The sequence below is a fragment of the Rhamphochromis longiceps genome, linkage group LG22, assembly GCF_057381845.1.
Source record: "Rhamphochromis longiceps isolate RC_006_pf linkage group LG22, R_longiceps_female_GT1.1, whole genome shotgun sequence".
NCBI classification, from domain to species: Eukaryota; Metazoa; Chordata; class Actinopteri; order Cichliformes; family Cichlidae; genus Rhamphochromis; species Rhamphochromis longiceps.
In genome coordinates this window covers 253,785-274,324 of record NC_140577.1, presented here as the reverse complement: position 1 = coordinate 274,324, position 20,540 = coordinate 253,785, and the positions used below count along the sequence as shown (strand labels likewise).

Here is a 20,540-nt window from a genome sequence, read left to right as displayed (position 1 = left end):
ACAAACACCAGTGACATACCCACACACACATTGCAGTGGACTGTTATCTGGAATGCTGCACGTGGCCAACACTAAACTTTACATTAAAGTAATCCAGTGTGCTGGACAAAGCTGCACAGAGGGGGTAATCATGGCAGCAACCAGCTCTAAGCACCAACATCAGGAAGGAGGAACAGGAGAAGCAAGGGCTCAGAGGAGATGTGGAGGGTGAAGGTAACAGTGGTCCCAGTGGTCCCAGTGCAGTGACTCACAGGCTAGGCGATTGGCTCCAGCAGATCTCAGGAACAACATCAGAGATCTCTGTCCAGAACAGCGCAGTCCCAGGAACAGCTAAGATACTGTGCAGGACCCTCAAGCTCCCAGTCCTCTGGTAGAGGACCCGAGCTGGAAGGACAGACCGCCCGCAGGGGTGGTACACTCTTTATATATCTATATTAAACATATGTGCATGTATTATTGTCCATGTTCTGAGCCAGGCACCATTCATACCTGTCGGTCAGTAGAGCTCTGTGTCCAGGCTTCTTCTGTGGTGTTTACACTTCATCTTTGGATTTTCCTCTAAAAACATCTTCATGCTCATCCTGAGCCTGGTTGGAGGACGATGCTGCCGCCACCCGTGTTTCACTAAAGACTGACCGCCATGAAGGGGCAGTGCAGACTTCCTGTGTGCTGTACCTGCAGTGCAGATGTGTCATGAATAATCCAGGTGTGGTTGTTGTTCAGAGGCTGGACTGGCAGCAGGAAACACTGCTGTTAAAGGTGGAGTTTTAATTACTTTTCTTCTAGATGTTGCTGTCTGTGTGTTGTTGACTCGTTCCTGCTTTTATAATCAGGAACAGTTTGGAGTGTGGGTCTGGATTCAGGGAGCGCCCCCTGCTGGCTTTTCAAGGCTGCTGTTGTTTGACCTGCTGTCAAATCTTTGCTGTTATAAATGTGTGAAACAGCAGAGGAAACATTGAAGATTGATCCAAGTATCTGCCCAGGAGCTGATTAATTCAGTACAGAAAGCTTAGTGTGAAACAGGAAGTACGGCGATGGAGAGAACACGAACTTCCAAAATAAAAGTATGGATGGCTCATTATTTAACAGAATACATAGAGCAGTGGTTTTGGGTGGGATTGAATGGTTTTCCAAAATTGTAACATTTTCATTTTTCCTTCTTGATTTTGAACTTTTCCAAATCGTTTCCTGTCACAGTACCGAGTCTGCTGTGTTTGTGTTTCTGACTCTGTAATTATATTATTTGATTATTGTTGTTCGTTTGGTTTCCTGTAGTTCATAGTGGAGTCCTTCCTTCCTCAGTGTTGTGTGTAGTCTTTGTCCCGTGTCCCATGCTCCCTGTTTTAAGCTTGCATGTCTTGAGTTTGAGTCTGTGTTTCCTGTTTCTGTGTATCTAGATGTGCGTCCCCTCGTGTCGTTAGGTCTGATTAGTCCCAGCTGTTGCCCCCCCTGTTGTTGTCCTGCTTGTGGATTTAAACCCTATGTTGTCCTCTGTCCGTTGTCGTACCCTCATTGTGTTGTGTTTCCCTCCATGGCCCTGGTTTATTTTCTAGTTTGAGTTTCTTGTTTCTAGTTTAGTTTTGTGTGTTTGATGTGAGTTTTCCAGCAGTAAAGCTGCTGTTTGAGTTTATTCCTCCGTCTCGAGTCCTGCATTTGGGTCCCCATCCTGCCTGCCACATAACACTAACCGTGACATTTTCAGAGACTGGTCACAAAACAATGGCAACGACTGCCCCTCCATTATGTGGAGAGCTGGCTGTAGCTTAGGTGGTAGGGTAGGTTGATGGTTCAATCCCAGAGCACGACTTGTTGAGCCTGTTAGATGGAAACAGCATAGAAAGAGGATTTACCAAATTCAAACTAGAAATGACAGCAGAGGGGACAGAAGACCACCAAAGTGAGACAGGAAGTGACCAAACCAATGACCGACTCACATACCTGAAGGACGAGAATCCAAAGGAACAGGAAGAAGGTTGATATAAATGTAAACCAGGAACCAGCGACATGGAAAACCCTGAAACAAAAACATATTAGAAAGAGACCAAACTCCTGACATTTTCACTTCCTTGGTTTTGCCCCACTCTTTCCAAGAAGCTCTGGTTTCCAGTGGTTAGCTGGGCAAGCAGCTTTGTTTTCCCTGTTTTTCAGGTTGGCCCTGATCAGCATGCGAACAGCAGCCTGTTTACCTCATCAAACAAACTGGCCTTCAGAGCGGCTCCAGGCTGACGACCTCAGCCAGGAATCGATGCTGAGGCTGAGGAACCCTGAGAGGGAAGCTGAGGGTGATGCAGACAGGTCATGTGATGCTCTTTTCTCTCTTTGACTGACCCAGAGAGCATAACAACGATGGGACCAGACTCACCTGTGAACCAGTGGCGTGTCTAGAAAATTTTTGTTGGGGGGGCCAGGTAGGGGCACAGATTTGGAGAAGGGTGGCAGATGTAATTGGCAGATAATGTTAAAAACAATTCTACCAACCGTTAACCATAATTCAATAAAACTATAAACCTAATAACTGAATGCGCTTTTAACTCTTATTAGAATGAGATTTTAACCACTACGGTGCAAAGTTGTTAGATACTGTGTTGATAAAGTACAAGAGATACAATCAGTGCTCTGTCAGTATTTACTCAGCAGTCAAGGACAGCAATATTTGCATAGTATTTTTACTGACATATAGTGCACATATGTTTTGGGCAAAAACTTTTTTTAATATTAAAATACGAAAAAATTTTAACATACAATTGGCAAATTAGCCAATGCAAAACTTTATCTGCCTGTTAAAAAAACAAGATCATCTTCTCACAAACTGGTGTTTGATTGTGAAACAGGAAAAAGTGGGGAAACAACTGAAAAGACGAACATTTGAATAAAACCTGAAAGCAAGTAAATACTTTCTATGCTGCCTTATGGTAAACTTTGGTAATATTGATAAAGAACAACACTGGCTGATGATGAAATACAGTCAGCTGGCATGGTGACACTGCCAGTATTAACCTGCAGGGCTGGACTGGGACAGAAAATCGGGCATTTTGACTACAGACCGGCCCACCAGGTATTAAAGCCATAAAGCCTTTGAATGAAAACAAACGCTGCTGTGACAGTGATGTACAGTCTTGTTGGTATATGTATGATTTCTATACATTTTACGTCAGATAAAAACTTTCAGATAATTATTTTTTAAAAGCTAGACATTTTAAATGAGAATAAGAAAGAAAAGTATTTCTTTGTGCCCCCCTCTCCCTGTTAATGCCCTACCTGCCCCCTGGCAGCACTTTGCTAGACCCGCCCCTGCACAGTTACCAGCTGTCAGCTGCTTAGAAAAGGATCCTGGTGTTATTTGTCTCTCAGAAACAGTTCATAACTTCAACTCATCCATGTCACCTAAAAGGTAAACCTGTTTCTCCATCACCCGTTCAGCTCTGATGGTTCAGTAAGGACATCTCCTGGTTTCATCTTCATGTTTCCCTCTCACCACATATCCAAACCGACATCATGACCAGCAGCTTTACAGCTGTGGCTCCAGCAAACATCAGCTGATACTAGAAATTAATATTAAATAAATTCTAACAACAGCTGATCAAGCTGAAACGTGCTGCTGTTGTTTAGCGCGACATCCGCTGGTTTCCTCTTTCTGGCGCAAAGTGGGCGATAAAAAAACGAGAGCCGATCAGCTGATCATTGATCAGTTTCATGATTGAAGTAGAAACAGGAGAGGGAGGGGGAGAGAATGAGAGAAGAAGAGGCAGCTGTGCAGCAAAGACACAGAATAACTCCAGCTTTGTGTCTTTTTCATTGTAGCTGAATTACGGGACAAACTGTTCCTTTTCACCTCAATAAGAAACGCGTAATATTTTCTCTGAATGTGAGACGATTCCGTTTTTTATGGGACGGTTGGCAACTCTACTAACTAACCTTATGAACAAAATAAAGTTCAACATCAGTAACATCATAGCACCACCCAGCTGTATAGAAACTCCGTCATGCTAGCTAGTAGCAGTACGGAAAAGTCAGCATAACGAAAATAAACTCCACCTAAACTTGGTTCATATCTGACCCAGAGAGACTGCAGGTCAGAACTTCTTACCTGAAGTTCGGTTCACCTGACACTCTCGGACCGGGCGGCCGCCTCGGGGCTCTGCTCCTCCTGCCTCCCCTTCCCTCATCCACCTGCTGGCCTCTGTGGCAGCTCCACCACAGCCACCACCAAACAGCTGAGTTATTTTTACACATCAGCCAGCATCTGGCCAATCCACCACCTCTCATTGTTCGTGCCATTACAAAAATAAATAAATAAATAAGTCATCAGCCCACTGGGCAAATCACCGGTGGGCTGATGGCCAGTCCAGCTATGTTAACCTGTTAATCAAGGGTCCCCGATCCCAGTCCATGAGGGCCAGTGTCCCTGCAGGTTTTAGATCTCACCCTGGGTTAACACACCTGAATCTCATGATTAGTTCATTCCCAGGCCTCTGGAGAACTTCAAGTCGAGAAAGTAATTTATCCATTTAAATCAGCTGTGATGGATCAAGGACACATCTAAAACCTGCCGGGACACCGGCCCTCGTGGACTGGGACCCCTGGTGTTAATCTTTCGCCGACAAATAGTTTTCTGCGGTGCCTCTTTCGTGCTTGGCTCTCCTTCCTTTGCTAACATGATGCTCATAGTGCAGAAGCCGATGCTGCATTCACTTACACTCGGATATCTGAGCTTCACTGTGAAAACATAATCATACATTTGATATTTCATTGAATGTTATTGTTTTAGCTGGCCAGTCTGGTTGGGGGGGGTGGCCTGTGCCCCCCCCCCCCCCCAGGCCACCCCGCTGGACACGCCACTGCTGTGAACACATCACTGCAGACACTGTTGGGTTTTCAGATTCCCTTCAGACTAATAACAAGAAACAGCTTTCCATCAATCAAGTTCATCAGTTGATCAGCAAAGGAGGAGCTGCAGCTGATAGGACATGACACTGGCTTCGTTTCAGCCATCCAGGGTGTTTGCACCAGTGAAAAACAACTAAATATATGTAAAAATAAAGGAAACAGGGTCATAAACAGTTTAGCTACCTGTTGAATTACTGTGCTGTCATTTCCTGCTCTCCTCTGAATCACCGTCTGGTTTCAGAGCGTCCACAAACAGCTCATCCTTAGAAGGCTCCTCTCTCTTTCTCCCACTCAGATCAGCATCCTCCTCTCTCGCCCACTCCCACTCCTCCACTCTCTCCACGCCAACACATTGCTTCACTCGAGCGGCTGCAAACATGTTACGCAACAGACGACACAGCAGAGAGGTTTGATCTGCAGGAAGTAACCCGACCTCAGCGTTCACAGCTGGACCGCCGTGTGTGTGTGCGTGTGTGTGCGTGTGTGTGTCACACACTCTTTAAAATCAAAGTGTTCGGGCTGCTCAACAAAAATTAAACTCTGTGATTCAAACGTTTGCTGTTTCTGACGACGTTTTCTGATCAATAATACGTCCAATTCGATCGGATGTTGGCTCCGGGTTCATGTTCAGACTGTATGAGCCACATTTACTGCGTGTACAGAAAAACACAGACTGAAACAAAGCGCTGTTTCTCACCAGTGTCTATAATAATCAATAATCAGTATAACAAATACCTAAAATAAGGATAAAAAGAGCAAACTCAGGTGTAAGCAGTCACACTCATTCAGCTACAGCAGTCCTCACACAGAGACTGAGTGTGTGAGGAGTGTGTTGTTTCTCTGTGTGTATATGGGGGGGGGGGGAGGGGGGGTCACAGTCTGTTTGTGGGTCTTACAGTGTGGCTGCATGGATTGGGGGGGGGGGGGGGGGGTATCACAGTCCTGTATCAGCCTCACAGCTTGTGTGAAGAACCCCTCCAGCATCCTGATGCTCCTGCAGCTGCTCTACTTGTCACCAGATGGCAGGAGGGAGAACAGGCCATGGTGGTGGGGGGGGGGGGGGGGGTCTCTGATGATGGAGACTGCTTCCAGGGATGGGAGAGGGACTCCAGCTATCCTACTGGCAGTCCTAACAAGCCTGTTGTTCCAGCTGCCAAACCAGCTGTGAAGCTTAGCGTCAGGATGTTTTCTGTGGGGCGAGGTGTCGGGGGTCCTGAGTCTCCTGAGGGGCTGGAGATGCTTTGTGCCTTTTTGATGCTGGTGTGCTGGTGGAGAAGGATGGGCCGTCAGCTAGGTGCCCACCCAGGAACACTGCTGACCCTCTCCACAGCAGCACCATCTACGGTGAGGTCAGTGTCATGATGTTCGCCTGGCCTCCTGAAATCGGTCACCATCTCTGTCAAGCTGCATCAGCACGACTGCCTGATGTGCTTCAAAAGCAGCCGCTCAAAGCATTAGCTCACAACTGGTGTGAGGGCCACGGGCCGAACTGGGTTTGCTTTCTTTGACACTGGAGTTTTGATGGTGCTCTTGAGTCGTGGCACGGCTGCCTGATGTGCTGAAGTGTCTTTAAAGCTCAGGAATCTTATCTGGTCCTGCCGCCGTGTCTGGGTTGATGCTGGCCTTTCTCCTCTCAGGTGTCCCGGTGGCAGTGGAAGCGTGTGTGCCCGGGTGGTGTTGTTAATCTCAAACCACGCATAGAAGTTCTTCAGTTTATCTGGTAGAGAGCGGCAGGGGAGGGGCTTGTAGTCAGTGAGGCGTTGAAAGCCCTGCCAGAGCCCTGACCCCGTGACAGCTTCTTCCTCGCTTGGACTATGAGCTGCAGCATCTCCCAAGCTTTGTTCTGAGCTCTCAGCAGAGAATAAGCGTCTCTGGTTAGTCTGTGGTTAACGGGACCGTATCTGATGTATACTTATTGATCCCTGCAGGGAAATCAGTCCTCTGCGTTTAACCCATTCACTCTGTGAAGCAGTGGGCAGCCACCAATCCCAGGGAGCAGTGTGTTGGGACAGTACCTGCCTCGGGGTAGCCGTTCAGTGGATTCAAACCCCGACCATCCGATCCCCCGACTCAGCTGTGGAGTGGCACTGTGACACATGAACTTCATGTGTAGGAAACACGCGGGCTGCTCGCCGTTACGTTATGAACCAGCACAGTGAGCTCTGACCTCCACCCAGTTCAAACTTGTCCAGAACTTTCCGACATTCCTTTGATCTTTACGGTGACGGCTGTTCAAAGGCTTCACGCTGATGGTGCTCTGAGTGAGAGTGGCACCTCTGAGGTCAGCATGATTTGCTCCATCAAATCTAATTACTTATTTTAGGTTTTCACGCATTTTCAGAGCCACAGCTGCAGCCTGCAGGGACTCTGAGACTCCTGCATTATAAAGCAGAGCATGCTGCTGTGTGTGCTTTCACCTCTACAGTGATGAATCAGCTCAACGTGGCCTCTAATAAAACTGTAAATAGCATCCACATGATGGAAATCAGCTTTAAAGGACTGATTCCATGTTCTCAAAAAGTCCACACCTCGCTTTCTTTTCCTGCAGAAGTTCAGAAAGTGAAGCTGAACTGAATGAGAATGAAGGAGGAGACGGGCAGCGGTGAAATATTAAAGAGGGAAGGAGGAGAAAGTTTAGCTGTGCACCATCAGCAAACCCTCCACGGGCGTCCTGCCCTTGCCTCGTTGAAACTGATCACACGCGCCATCACGACGCGATGCAAAGCGATGTTTTGAAAGGTTTTACATCAGTGAGTACACTCATCGGCGGATGCATGCTGTTCAGAGTGCTTATAACACAGCCTGCAGGTGAACCATCCAAGGACGAGCCCCAAAGCTAAACCAGTAATACAACCTCATTAACAAGTCATTTAACAAAGTGTGTGATCCTGTCCACCCTACAAAGTCTGTAAAGGAGGAAAACAGCTTTAGTGGAACTACAATGAGCCATGAAGACACCCGTCCGGGTGCTCTGACCCTCGTCTTGATCCTGACCCGCGTCATGTTCCAGCTGAGCGGAAAGCCGCCGGGCATTTTCCACGCTGCTGAGAAATCCTGACTTCAGGACGAGGATCGTTTTTATCCCTACACGTGGAAGCCTGTGCTTTCAGTGTTGAACTTGATTGGCATCAACCTGCCAGGCGGCAGGTGGGTGTCAGGTGGCCGTGGACACCCACCTTTGAGAACAAGGCGACATAGAGCTTGGATGCGTTCAAATCAAGGTCAGAGGTCAAGTTTTGTGAAAATGTTGTGAATGTGCCAACCCGCGAGTTTTTAAACCATGCCACAGGTGTGTTTAAACAGCTGAGGTGCAGGCGCTGACATGCATGCATGCATATTTACTTTGCAGCTTTCTCAGTGGTGCAGTATAACATGAGGCTATACCAGCGCCGTCTTCTAGTCTTCTGACATGACATCCAAAGCGTGGTTAAACTCATTCATAATCCTCATCCTTCTGCTGTCAGATTGCTGTGACTGTGTGGATTTGCAGGCCAGGCCTCAGTTTGATAGCAGGATGCCTGAAGTTCAAAGAGCCAACAAGCTACCAGCTGCACCTGTTGGAAGATATGATGCAGTGTAGGGTTAGTGACCTGGAGCTGACACACCCAATCATCCTGCTCACCGAGGGGTAGCGCTGGAAGCTGTGAACCAGAGCTGCCTGAGGTGCACTGTTAGACTTTTCATCGCCACTTTACGGTAACATACTGGCGTCACTTTGCCAGCGTCATGCCGTGTTACGGTAGCTCACCGTTCTGCAGGATGATACCGTTTTTTGCTGGTGTGGTATAATACTCTTGGACAAATTATGGTAACGCACCGTAGCCTTTTTTACGGTATCTCACTGGCGACAGTTATGTCAGTGAGATACCGTTATGTCGTTATGTCGTAAATTACGTCAACAAAGTAACATCATACTGTGATTAATAAATTGGTATACTACCGTTTATTCACGGTATGTCACTGTAAGCCCGCTGCAAGGTAATAAACTGCAATATATTAACCAGTAACTTACCGTTATCACGCATCATCAGTACCAAAAATATTCATCTCTGCTAGAGGACACCGTGTCCCAACAGGCGGTCATTTACTCTTTTAACAGGTCGTAATTTACCGTAATTTCAGTTAACAGTAACATACTGTAAGAGACTGGAGGGTTCCAAAAAAACTGGTCACTTAAATTATACAAGAAATTTACTAATTTCCCTAATTTGAAGTTCTCCACTCAAATTCAGTAAGCCACTGGAGGAAAGTTGTGACATGAGGCTTAATGTGAACAACCTTTCGCTTCACAGTGGTCCCAGTCCTTCTTGTCCCAACCTTGGAGGTACATTTTGTTCCCTCTTCAGGGTTTATCCTTACAAAAAACCTTGCACCCGCTGACTCCTGGTATTCCAGGTTCAATACATAGAATGAACCAAAGAAGACTGACATTGCATCAGCACAGGTGTTCTCTTTGTCCAGCTCAACAATTACACGCCCCTCTGCACTCACCATCCAGCAGGTGGCGGTCATTGAACTTTGTCCTTAAATGTATAGGGGCAACATGTTGTCATTATGCAACATAAAATAATTTCAATACTTCACTTCTTCACACTGTCTAGATAGTCATAAAGCAAATACCTACGTACAGTTAATTATTAATGGCCTTATGTACATAAGTCCATTTTAACATATTATAATTGTATATAATTGGGAATTATTCTGCACATTAAACACACCTAACAAAGAGTCAGCCCAGTTAAAGTACCAGAGGTGAATCAACTGTATGGTTATTTTGGAGTTTATAGTTTGTGCTGCTGTTAAACTTTACAGTATTGACTTCAGTATTTCTGCTGTTGGTGTAGCTAGACTACTGTTGATCAGTAATATGTAATGTGAAATTTGATATTGTTACTTTGCTGGATTCACTGAGACACATGTCCAACAACCTTGGTTTATAAAGGAAATTACAGAAATTTGAGCTAACAAAACAGAGACTGGATACCTGTGTCCACGAAAAGCTCCTGTGCCAAACAGAAATTTTAATATGGTCTAATCAGCTCTATGTCATAAATGACTTCTTACCAAGCATAATCAGCCTTGGGGTGCTTGGCAGGCTTTTAACATGCAAACTGAACAATATAAATTTGTGTGCACTGAAGCCACAAAATTTAGAAATACACAGTTGCAAAAACTTCAGTGACCAATTACCTTTCCTGAATGACATATTCAATGCAAAAAATAAGAGTATTGTCAATAGGGACCAATTCCCAGTTTTTACATGATCAAAATTATTCACAAAAGGCTTCAATAAACAGAAAATGTGTGCCGACAAGAGAGCAGTGCACAAACATGAAAAGATATTTGAGCTCGACGCTTTAATGGGTTTAACATGACTTAGTCAGCACTCCGCACCGTACAGGTAGTACAAGCACACCTGAAAACACTGACCAGCTAACAGCTTTAAGCATTTGGGCGCAACCTCGGTAGTTCACCGATTCACCTGTTGCAAACGTCCAAGTTTCTATCAAGTCTCATAAATCCATCGGCAAATTACCTAACTAGTCTTTTGAGTCTCCACATTCATAGATATTGACAATTTGTCTTTAAATGAAAATATCCTGGTAGGGTAGCTTAAAAGTCAAAACAAACAGTACTAAGAACGCATTTCGGACTTCTCTCGAATAAGTGAAAAAAACACTTACCTTCAGACTGATTAGCTGGTTCCGATCCAACTTTAATGTGTCCCATGTCAGTCCGTTTTAGGGAAAAAGTGTTAAGTGGTTTCATTTAATTTTGAGATACTCCCGCATGGACGAGCAGCAATTTGGAGTCTAGCAGAGTTACCACGAATAGCATACGATCTTCAGATATAATCCAATCAACCTTGCATTTAACCCGATTGAACATCCAGTTACCTCTGACTACTTCTAAGTTGCACATGTTAACGGTCTCATCATCACTCTGTGCTGCAGCGAACTGTATCTGTGGCACAGAATATTTGATGGCCATGTTGTTCTCCTGCTTTGCAGCTTTGTTTGAGTCTGAATTGCGGCTTAAACGTGCAAAACTAAGAGAAGCAGATCAATATTTTCTTCTTGTTGTTATTTAATGGTGGTTGGCAACCAGCGAAAGGAGCATTAACCACCTCGAGCAATATTTTCTATCCCCATTGTTGTTTTGAAAGTGAATACCCGACGTGTGCGTCATACGTCACGTTGTACGTCAGGTGAAGGTGTGGCGTCGGCTATCGCACCTGTCGCGTTACAAAGCTTTAAAAACGTAACAATCGCTTTAAAAACACAACCCAACGCGCTAAACTGTGATAATGTGTTACATTATCACGTATATCAGGACATCTCTTCTGAACCAAGACGAAGTGGTGCTACAAAGGAATTATTTCTTTAGGAGAGCATTTAATAGCAATCTGGCCTGCAGCAAAATGCACCGCTAAAAATACAGTTTCTGCTTGTCCCAGAATTTATTAATTTTGAGAGTGAAGTTGTAGGACTGATGCTGGTTAGTGGTGTAGGTTTCATGGATGTGACACCTTGTGTAAAATGACAACCAGAGCATATTATTAAATCAGTTCACTGTAGTTAGGCAGAGGTGTCTTAAAAAGTACCACCTTATACAAAACAAATGAAGGTCCAGTATAAGAAAGAATAAGAAGAGAAAAAAGCAACATCCTGCTAAATGAAGTCATTTTTAAACATTACTCTAAATGTAGCCATTAGTTTTTGTTGCTGGCCATACAAAAATAAGTATACTTCAATTTCCCAAGTATACCTTACCTAGTACGTATACTAATAATGCTTCTTGGGACTATATTGGCCCCCGTTTTAGTACATAACAGTATTCTTGAAATGAACTTTTTGTTCACCATAATTGTACTAGCATAATGTCATAATGTCTACAAGGGTATAATTAAATATACTCGACTCTATCACAATACTAACCTTACAAGTATACTATTAATTAATAGTATTACTAATGTTTCACATTGTTTGACTAAACAAATGCATTTATTAATATATGAGGTTCCATTCAGTTCAAGGAATTAAATTTTAGTGTGGCTGCAACTTACTCCTTAAGTTAAAAATTATGCTGTATATTGTAGTTTATATGTTATACTACTTTCACAGTGAATCACATTTTATAGTAATACACTCTGAATGAGGATTTAAGTAATTACTCTTAGATCTACAGTAGAAAACAACATAAATCCGGATGGTGTAATAGTATAATCTCAGTAACATCACCAATTGTTACATTTGCTGTATTTTACAGCTGTTTCCATGAGTACGGTGAGTTACCGTAAAAATAATGTAATCTCATGGAATTTTCCCACAATTACATGCAAATTACAGTACCAAACTGCTAACATCCTTTAGAGTTTTTTACTGTTGATTTTGCAGTACTAAGCTATGGAAATTACTGCAAAGGCTAACAGTGTGGTTCAGAGGCTGACCAGGATGGCAGGACAGAGACATCAGTCCTCAACAACACACCTCTAAGGTTCCTGGCATGCAAACGTTGGTAGATGTCGTTTGATGGTAATCTGTTTCTTTATTGGACGGGGAGGAAAAGGCCGTGTTGGAGGTTTAGGGTTTGTTAAATATGCATCAGAACCATTTGCACACATCCCGAGCTTCATCTTCAAACTATTTCTGTGAACTCTTTTTACTCTAAATTAGGAGGCCTGGAAAACCACTTTGATAACCTCCTTCTCTCCAATTAGCACTCAATGCGCATTCTTCATATCCATGCTGTTTGGACGAGGACTGATGTTCACCTGGTTTGTGGCCTGTAGAGGAGATGCGAGTAGCAGAGGTTCAGTCCAGCACTGTTTGACTTTCAGGTTTTGGATGCAGAGAGGAGGAAAACGCAGCAACATTTGAAGCCTGTTGAGCTCAGCTTTAATCTGCATGTGGGAAGCAAATGAGGAGCTTGTTTCCAGAAGCAGTGTTTCAAAGGAACAACGCCCACAGACCCGCCCACAGGCTGCTGGCAGGAGAACAACAGCAGGAGGACAACACTGAACTTACAGAGACGTTCACAGCTCGGCTTTATGAGGACAAAGAGACTCTTGGAAACACTTCTGTCCATCGCGGGTTACAAAGCATCACAACGCACATGCTCCCAGAAAGCACCAATGAATGTTACTGACCCTTTCTGTGTACGCGGCGAGCTGCAGGGTTCATTCTTGCTCCTGTTTTAGGATTTCAGGTCATTTCTGCAGCTATGCAGATGATGCTGTGTTTCAGTGCACAGCCCGGTGTCGTCGACGTCGTTGGTTATTGTCGTTGTAACTTAACCTTCTCTCTGAAGCTGCAGGGTAGAATAATAAGAGGTTAGTGTTCTTCACATTCCTGTTTCTGCTGTTTGTCTCTGCAGGCATTTCAGACGCTGACCTCGTGACTCAAAGATGATCATCTCCTCTGGACCGAGAAGGAGAATCAGCTTCTGAAGCCACCAAACATTTCTCACCCCAACATGGCAGACGACCTCTACAGCAGCACCTTCTCTGCTTCGGAATCAGACTTCTCCTCATCGTCTTCGTCCTCAGCTTCAGCCGCCTTCCTCACACTCGAGCAAAGGGCGGCCTTCATTTTCGTCCTCATCCTCTTCATCTTCTTGGGCCTCCTGATCGTCCGTTGTTTCCGTATCCTCCTGGACCCGTATCGGAGCATGCCCTCCTCCACCTGGACCGACTACATGGAGAAGGACACCTTTGATTATCGGATTTCCTGACAGGCAGCCTGAGAGGCAGCAACCCTGACAAACGACAGTTAAACTGAGGCGACAATCACGCTAAGAAGGTGAAGCACAAACACAGGTGCACATTTTCCCACAAGGCGGAGAGAAACCAGACGACAGGCCACAGGGTTAAATATGCCTCTGTGACACTTTGTTGGTGTATAAAGTTTATTTATTCTACAGAAAGTTGGTGAAAAGTTCGAGCAGAAAAGGCGAGCTCCAAGTTTAATAAAAACACGACTTTCCAAATCGCTGAATAACTTTGATGATGTGAGCAGCTGTGGTTTGCTTCCACAGCCACTTTAGTCTGATGTTAGGCCTCTTACCTGGTACTGCTGAGGCGTTGTTGTTATATATGAAGTGTGGCAGGTGGGAAAAGGAAACGTGCGCTCTGTGTTTCTATAGCTTCCGGTCTGATTGTCGCCTCAGTCTGCCCGGCAGGCAGCACATCTGGGTAAAAATCTGCATTTGTCTCAAATCAATCAGTGTAATTGGAAATGTGTGAAAGTATTGAAGACATGCAAAGTCCTCAGATATGAACAAACAGCTCATGCAGATCAATTTGCACGTTTGGAGTTCTGATTGGTTTGAGATGTGCAGGTGCCATTTTTGCTCAGAAGCCACCAACGTTTAGAAATCCCTGCGCTCCGAGTGTTACAGGTGACGGATTTCTACAAGCAGCGAGCTGCCTGTAGAAATCCCTGCGCTCCGAGTGTTACAGGTGACGGATTTCTACAAGCAGCGAGCTGCCTGCCGGGCAGCGTGTCAGGGCTGCCGTCTCTCATGGAGAAGACAGTCTTTTTGGTTTTTCTTTTACTTTTTGTTCTCTTTCTGAACTTTTATTGACTCAGACTCAAAGAACTTACTCTGACAGCTGCTGAAGCTCACTGAGGACGCGCAGCCTTATTTGGAGGAGGAGGCTCTGCTGATGAGTCTGCAGAGCCGAGATGTTTCCAACATCTCTCCATCGTCCTCCTGCCGGGCTGTTGCTTAGTAACCAGTGATGTCTGCAGCCAAAACACAGAAAACAAACGACCCTCAGCTGCTGTTTCACCAGTCTGGCCCGAAGCCGACTGTCCGCCACAGCCGGCGCTGAGATCACATCCACAGGTGGGTCTGACCTCAATCTCTGCATCCAATCACAGGAAAGAAGAACCGGAATGATGAAGACTGCTCTCACACCATCAGCCATCCCAGAGGAGCGCAGAAAATGTGCTTCATTGCGACGTTTCTGGAAGTGCTGACACGGACTCATTTTTATGGACTTTAACAGGTTCAGTTAGCGATCACACTGAACGATGACCGTGCTCCCCTCTGCCAGAGCACACCACAGCTTAACCTGTGAACATCTGAACAGTCAGCAGGTCATCGTGACCCATCCAGGGCCGTGACGGCAGTTTGGGTTCAGCCAGTCTCATAAAAAGTTTGTATATTTGAGACACTTTACTGCCAGAACACCTGGGTCAAATGTTCCCGTGTGGAAGGTGTGGTGATTACATTCAGTTCCAAATATGATGAATGGGTTTAATCCAACATGTTAGATCACCTGGTCACATGAATATTTCAGTAAATATAGCAGGTTTAGGTTCTTGTGCTGGAAGCATGAATGTTCTGTCTGCCTTCCAATCGCAGCAGATCATGGTTCACTGTTAAATCTCAGTTCAGACACTCTGCCAAACACTTTACCACACTGCCAAGTGGGATGAAGAAAAGTCTCCCATCTAAAACACAGGATGAGAAATAACTGCTGTAAATTCTTCTATATGATCAGTTTAGTGTGCTAATGAACCTGAATCCATCAAACTCTGCGTCTGTTTGGAGATGCAGACTTTCCATAAAGTGGCTGAAACCATCGAGGCAAGAAGGAAGTCATGTTAGGGGAAGCCCACTGTCCTCGAAGGTTAACCCTTTAAAGACTTTGAGTTTTTGTCTGTTGTGCTTTTTGTTTTTGTTTCTGGAAGCACGACCGTGTCTCCATTTCCTCTCCATAAACGTGTTCCAGCCTGTTTTCAGGCAGAGAATCAAAGTTCTGCTACACGACAGTCTGCTAATCTCAAAACTGGAGGACTTAATGGATTTAATGGTTTCTTATCAGAAGCAGACCTGGTGACACACTTATGGACGACCTTGTCGTGCGTCGCAGCGCTGCTCTCCTGACCTGCTGCTTTGGAGCAGCTTTAGTACCTGAGGGACTTCGAGGCTCATCCTGCTGTAATGAGAGAAAATAAGCGTTTCTTTAATTTCCGTTGCTGCACTAAATGTTCGGTGCAGCTTTTCCTGAAGTTTGATGGGAGCAGAGAGAACAGCTGTGGAGGAGACCTCTTCCCACAGCAGCAGCTCTGCACTGATGTGTTTTTGCTTTTTCCTCGGGCCGCCTGCAGAAGCTCTGCTGTAAAGGGCTTCCTCGTGGTTGGAGGTCTCCTGTCAAACCTGTGAGCTGAAAAATCCCCTCGAGCAGACAAACAGTTTGAAGCCGGTGAAAATGAAAGGCCTCCCCTCTCCGGGTTTTCATCATGCAGGTCAGCTGAGGTGTGGATGGCAACGCGAAACAGACGGCATCGACTGCCAACTCCAACACAGTGAGCAGTCCGGCGTCCCTGAAGATGTTTGTGATCCTCAGACTGGGACTTACGGGGTTTCCCGACCCGTTTCCTGTGCCTCCGTGGATCTGCCTCCCAGTATTCCTCCCTCTTTCTTTCTGTGAAACTCTAAAAGTCTCTGAGGCACTTTGGGGGGGCGCTGCTGCCGGGGATACCCTGAAGGAGAAGCCATCGGCAGAAAGCGAAACGGGTGATTGTTGTCCCTGTGCAGCAGAGGGAGGCCTCTTCTCATCAAAGCACAGCGGGGTCGTGGATCTGAGATCTTTGGATTTTCTTTTTCGTTCATTTTTAAAGTTTTGGGGCTCGCTCCAGTCCCAGCAAAGCCCTCCGTCACATCACAGACAGCAGTTTTGATTTCTTCAGCACATGAGTGAGCATCACTGAAGAGTTCGTTCACTCTGCTGCTCCAGTCACGCTGACTGTCATGGACACGTCCGTGTCCAACAGCTCCAAACGGGCTTCAGACTCCATTTAAAATAAATAAAAATTCAATATGGGCTTCAGCACTCTGGTCCTGAAATGTTCGATTTTTATAGTTAAAAATGAAAGAATGACTTCAGTCCTACATTTCAGCAGATTTTCATAATTTGATCAACTTAAAATTCCCAGATTGTCTTTAAATTTAGCATAAACATGTATTATCTGAAGAAAATCTGATCTGATAGGTTAAACTTGGGCTTTTTTACTATGTAACATTAATATTATTGTTATAATTCAAATATGAATTATGACTCAGGTCATATATTCATCTGTATCGCGACTCAAACAGCGAAACACCAACGTGACGACAAACAAACCCGTTTCCTGTTTGAGGCTTCAAACGTTTTCCTCACAGGGACGCTGGAGACTTTCCTGCTGTCGTTTGTTTAACAGGAAGTCCTTCTTTTACCGTGACCTCCATGAGTCCTTTTCTTTCACACTACTTTCAATAATAATAATCATACTCTCTGTGTCTCCGTAGAGTTTACAGGTCACTGTATGTCACACTCAACACATGTAAGAACACACACTCAGCAGTAAACGAGTGCATTACTGAGTATATTACTCCAAATAGTTCACAAACACTTTTCTAATCTCTGCTTTTCTTCGCACAGTCTCACAAAATGTCCCGGCTGCCTGTCACGAGGCACACCTGTGACAATATATCATATACAGTCTGTGCACGTGCACTTCCTGTAACACACACAGCGACTCACTGCCAAACTAAGCTCCACCCCTCCGGTCTGTCCCCCTCCTGCCTCCATCTGTCAGTTTGCAGGTGAAGCACATGTTGCTAAAGCTTATAAAGAAGAAAAACTGCGATAACGGAGTAAAAGAAGTGTGAGACTCTCATGACGCTACTGTCAGCTGCTGCACACCTGTGCAGATGTGCTTTAAAGCTGTGGACAGGTGTGCACGCACGCAGTCTCGTACACCTGCACTGTGGGGACAAAGACGTGGACACACTTTGTTTTTGTTCTGTCCGTGGGGATTTGTGTGCTCTCTGAGTGGCTCCACATTATTATGCAGTGATGTGTGGAGTACCAGAGGCTCCAAACACGAGTGATATGCAGTCTGAGGGGGGGCTGTCCTACTCAGGCTCGTTTCCTCACAAATGTGGAGCCATTTGCACAGCCGAGGTAATCCTGTGCAGTTTATGTCTTATTTGCTAAATGGGAGTGAAGCCAGCTCGTTTTCCCTGCAGCTCTCCGTCCGCAGGTGGAGCTCAAACAGCAGCTAAACTCCCAGGATTACACTGATGGCTTCAGTTATTACCCTTATTCCCTCCTTTCGTTTTAATGTAGACACGACAAAGACCCTGTGGCTGAGTCCAGGGAGAGCAGCGAGAGTCAGAGACGAGGGAGGCAGTGAGACGTTCATTAAGCCTCCGTGGATAAACACAGCAGGCAGGAAGTGTCGTCATTCGTGCAGCCGAACCTGAGAGCCAAATACAGGAAGAGTGATGAGCTGACGGTGGGCCAAAGTATCCAGTTCACTATGGTCGTGTCCAAATTCATGGGCTGCATCCCCCTGAGTCTACGTGGGCCGGGTCCTCAGAAGGTCGGGTAGGCCGGAAGTAAACGGCTGTGGAATGTGACGGTCTCGCCTTCAGATTAGCGTCGCCGCTGTCTCGGTGGAGTTCAATAAACTCAGCCGTCTGCTCCTTGCTATCTAAAATATAACAGGACACTGGAGTAAACTCTCGACCGTCTCACACTTCTGTTTAATCAGTTTTCTGTTTGACGTTTAGTCAGCTGTGTGAAAATCCCAGAGGAACCCACCCGGGGGATTAATAAAGTTTTATCTAATCTAATAACTTTAATCTCAGCCAAACCGATTTACTCACGAACAAATAAAACACTGAAAAAAGCCCAACAATAACATTTTTAGGTTGTCTAAGTGACTTACATATCACGTTTAACCTGAGCAGCGAAACTCCGTGGTGATCTGAAAATGATGTGCCGGGAGTTGTGCCGTTCTCGGCCGCATCAGTGACCCTCGAGCTCCCGGCTAGCTGTCGAGCTGGTGGGTAGCAGACGTCTCCGAAAACATCGAAGCACTTTTGCAAATATGCGATATCTTGATAAACCGAGCAGATATTTGATGTTTACACAACTACTTTCTGCCTGAAAATATGTTAAAAGTTTATTTTGTGACCCAGAAAGATTAATAAGAGTGATTTTAAAACTTAGTAGCGGCCGCCATTATTGGAAACTAGAGTTTGGCTGGGCCACGCTATGAATTCTGGGATATGGTAGGTCACGAAGGATACACCCGACCCATCCTTCAAATTCGGGGAAAAGGAGGACGCATTTGTCGGCTGCATTCGGAGGAGTCTACGAATTTGGACACGACCTATTTATCCACAATCTGATAAACCTTCAAAATAAATGACTGAAACGTGACATCCTGTTACAGGAAGGAAGCTTTTATTTTTGTAACCCTGACAAACAAAATGATCCAGATGTAGTTTGTTCTTCCTTTTTATGAAAACCTTCAAAGTAAAATCTCAGTGTGCGCGGCTTCGCTCTGAAACTGATCAAACTTACAGCTGATGAACAGCTAATCTGTTTTGTGCCGTTGTCTTTACAGTGTGTCGTTGTGTTAATAAATGTTCCAGCATAACATTAAAGCACGTTTCCTCAAAACTGTATTTTTATATCAGAAAGTCTCATATTTCTTAATCATAGACGAAACTTTGCTTTATAAATAAGATTTATGTTTCATATAGAATCACAGCTTCAGTCATAAACTGAGTGAGCCAGTTTTTTCTTTTTTAATGTTTTAATAAAAAATTCAACAGCTTTCAAATGAAACATGCATTTTGCATTTTTGTAACGTAAAGTCACAAAAACCTTGAATTATTGATCTAAACATTGTGTGTTGATTTTACACAATAAAAACATGTTAAACTTTGTGATGATCCACTTCTAGGAAATAATTATTCAAAGCAGGATTTTCCTGTGTAACACAGGAAAATAAATTCCAGTTTAAAAACACTGATGATGGACTGCAAATGGCGCCCCTGAGCCTCCGTACTTTAGCAGAGCCGTTGGTTTTCTTTATTTGGTCGAAACGAACTCGTCTGACTGTCTGAGCCCTTTAATCGTTTTCAACCATCTGCTCTTCCTCCTCCTCTCCCTCGTCTCTCTCTAACTGTATCCTCCTCTTCCTCCTTGCCTTACACCAAGTCTGTTTACATAGGATTAGAAACTCCAGCAGCTCTGTCGCTGCTGTTTTTTACCCTTTAAGGGAGTCGGGACGTCTGTTCTACTGTCGTGTCTTTCTTTCTGTGTTTCAGACTTTGGGAAAGCAGCGACGTCTGAGCTCATCTTTGCCCTCGAGCTGCTGCTTCACCCAAAATCTTAGTTTGTTCATGCTGTATTTAAAGGGAAAATCCACCCAGAGTCCTGGGTGGGTGCACTGAGCACTGGGAGGGGGGCAAAAAGAAGTCCACTGACTGTGGGAGTGACGTGAAATGACCAGAAACAGACAAAAAAGCTGCAAAGAGACAGAAAACCACTCAGATATTGTGAAAATACACATTTCTAGTCGTACATTTGCAAAGCGTGTCGGTTCAGCTTTGCAGCATCAGAACGATGATCAACCTGAATTTCAGATTCTTAGTTCTGCTGGATTAAGTCGAGTAATATTCACAGTATTACTGCGCGTCCGATCAGAACATGTATGCTGCAGTCATACGAATGTCTTACAGGTTATATGTAGGATGCACCAATCCAGCGATGAAGCGATGACACAAGAACTCGCTCGACTCCTTAACCTGAGTGAGAGAAGTGAAAGCATCGTTGCTCACTCACATTAGAGCCGTGTAGC

General features: G+C 44.9%; 1 long non-coding RNA gene across 3 annotated transcripts; it reads left to right on the top strand.

Annotated features, from left to right (window-relative positions):
• The first annotated feature begins 523 nt into the window (after window positions 1–523).
• Window positions 524–19,051, top strand: LOC146643000 (uncharacterized). 3 transcript variants are annotated; one of them, XR_014909321.1, is made up of 3 exons: window positions 524–2,295; window positions 13,264–14,286; window positions 14,348–19,051. It is a non-coding gene; the product is annotated as an uncharacterized LOC146643000 (long non-coding RNA). The 3 variants fall into 3 exon arrangements; XR_014909322.1 differs by lacking the exon at window positions 524–2,295 and adding an exon at window positions 12,736–12,980; XR_014909323.1 differs by lacking the exon at window positions 14,348–19,051 and having other exon boundaries at window positions 13,264–14,307.
• Window positions 19,052–20,540: the final 1,489 nt, after the last annotated feature.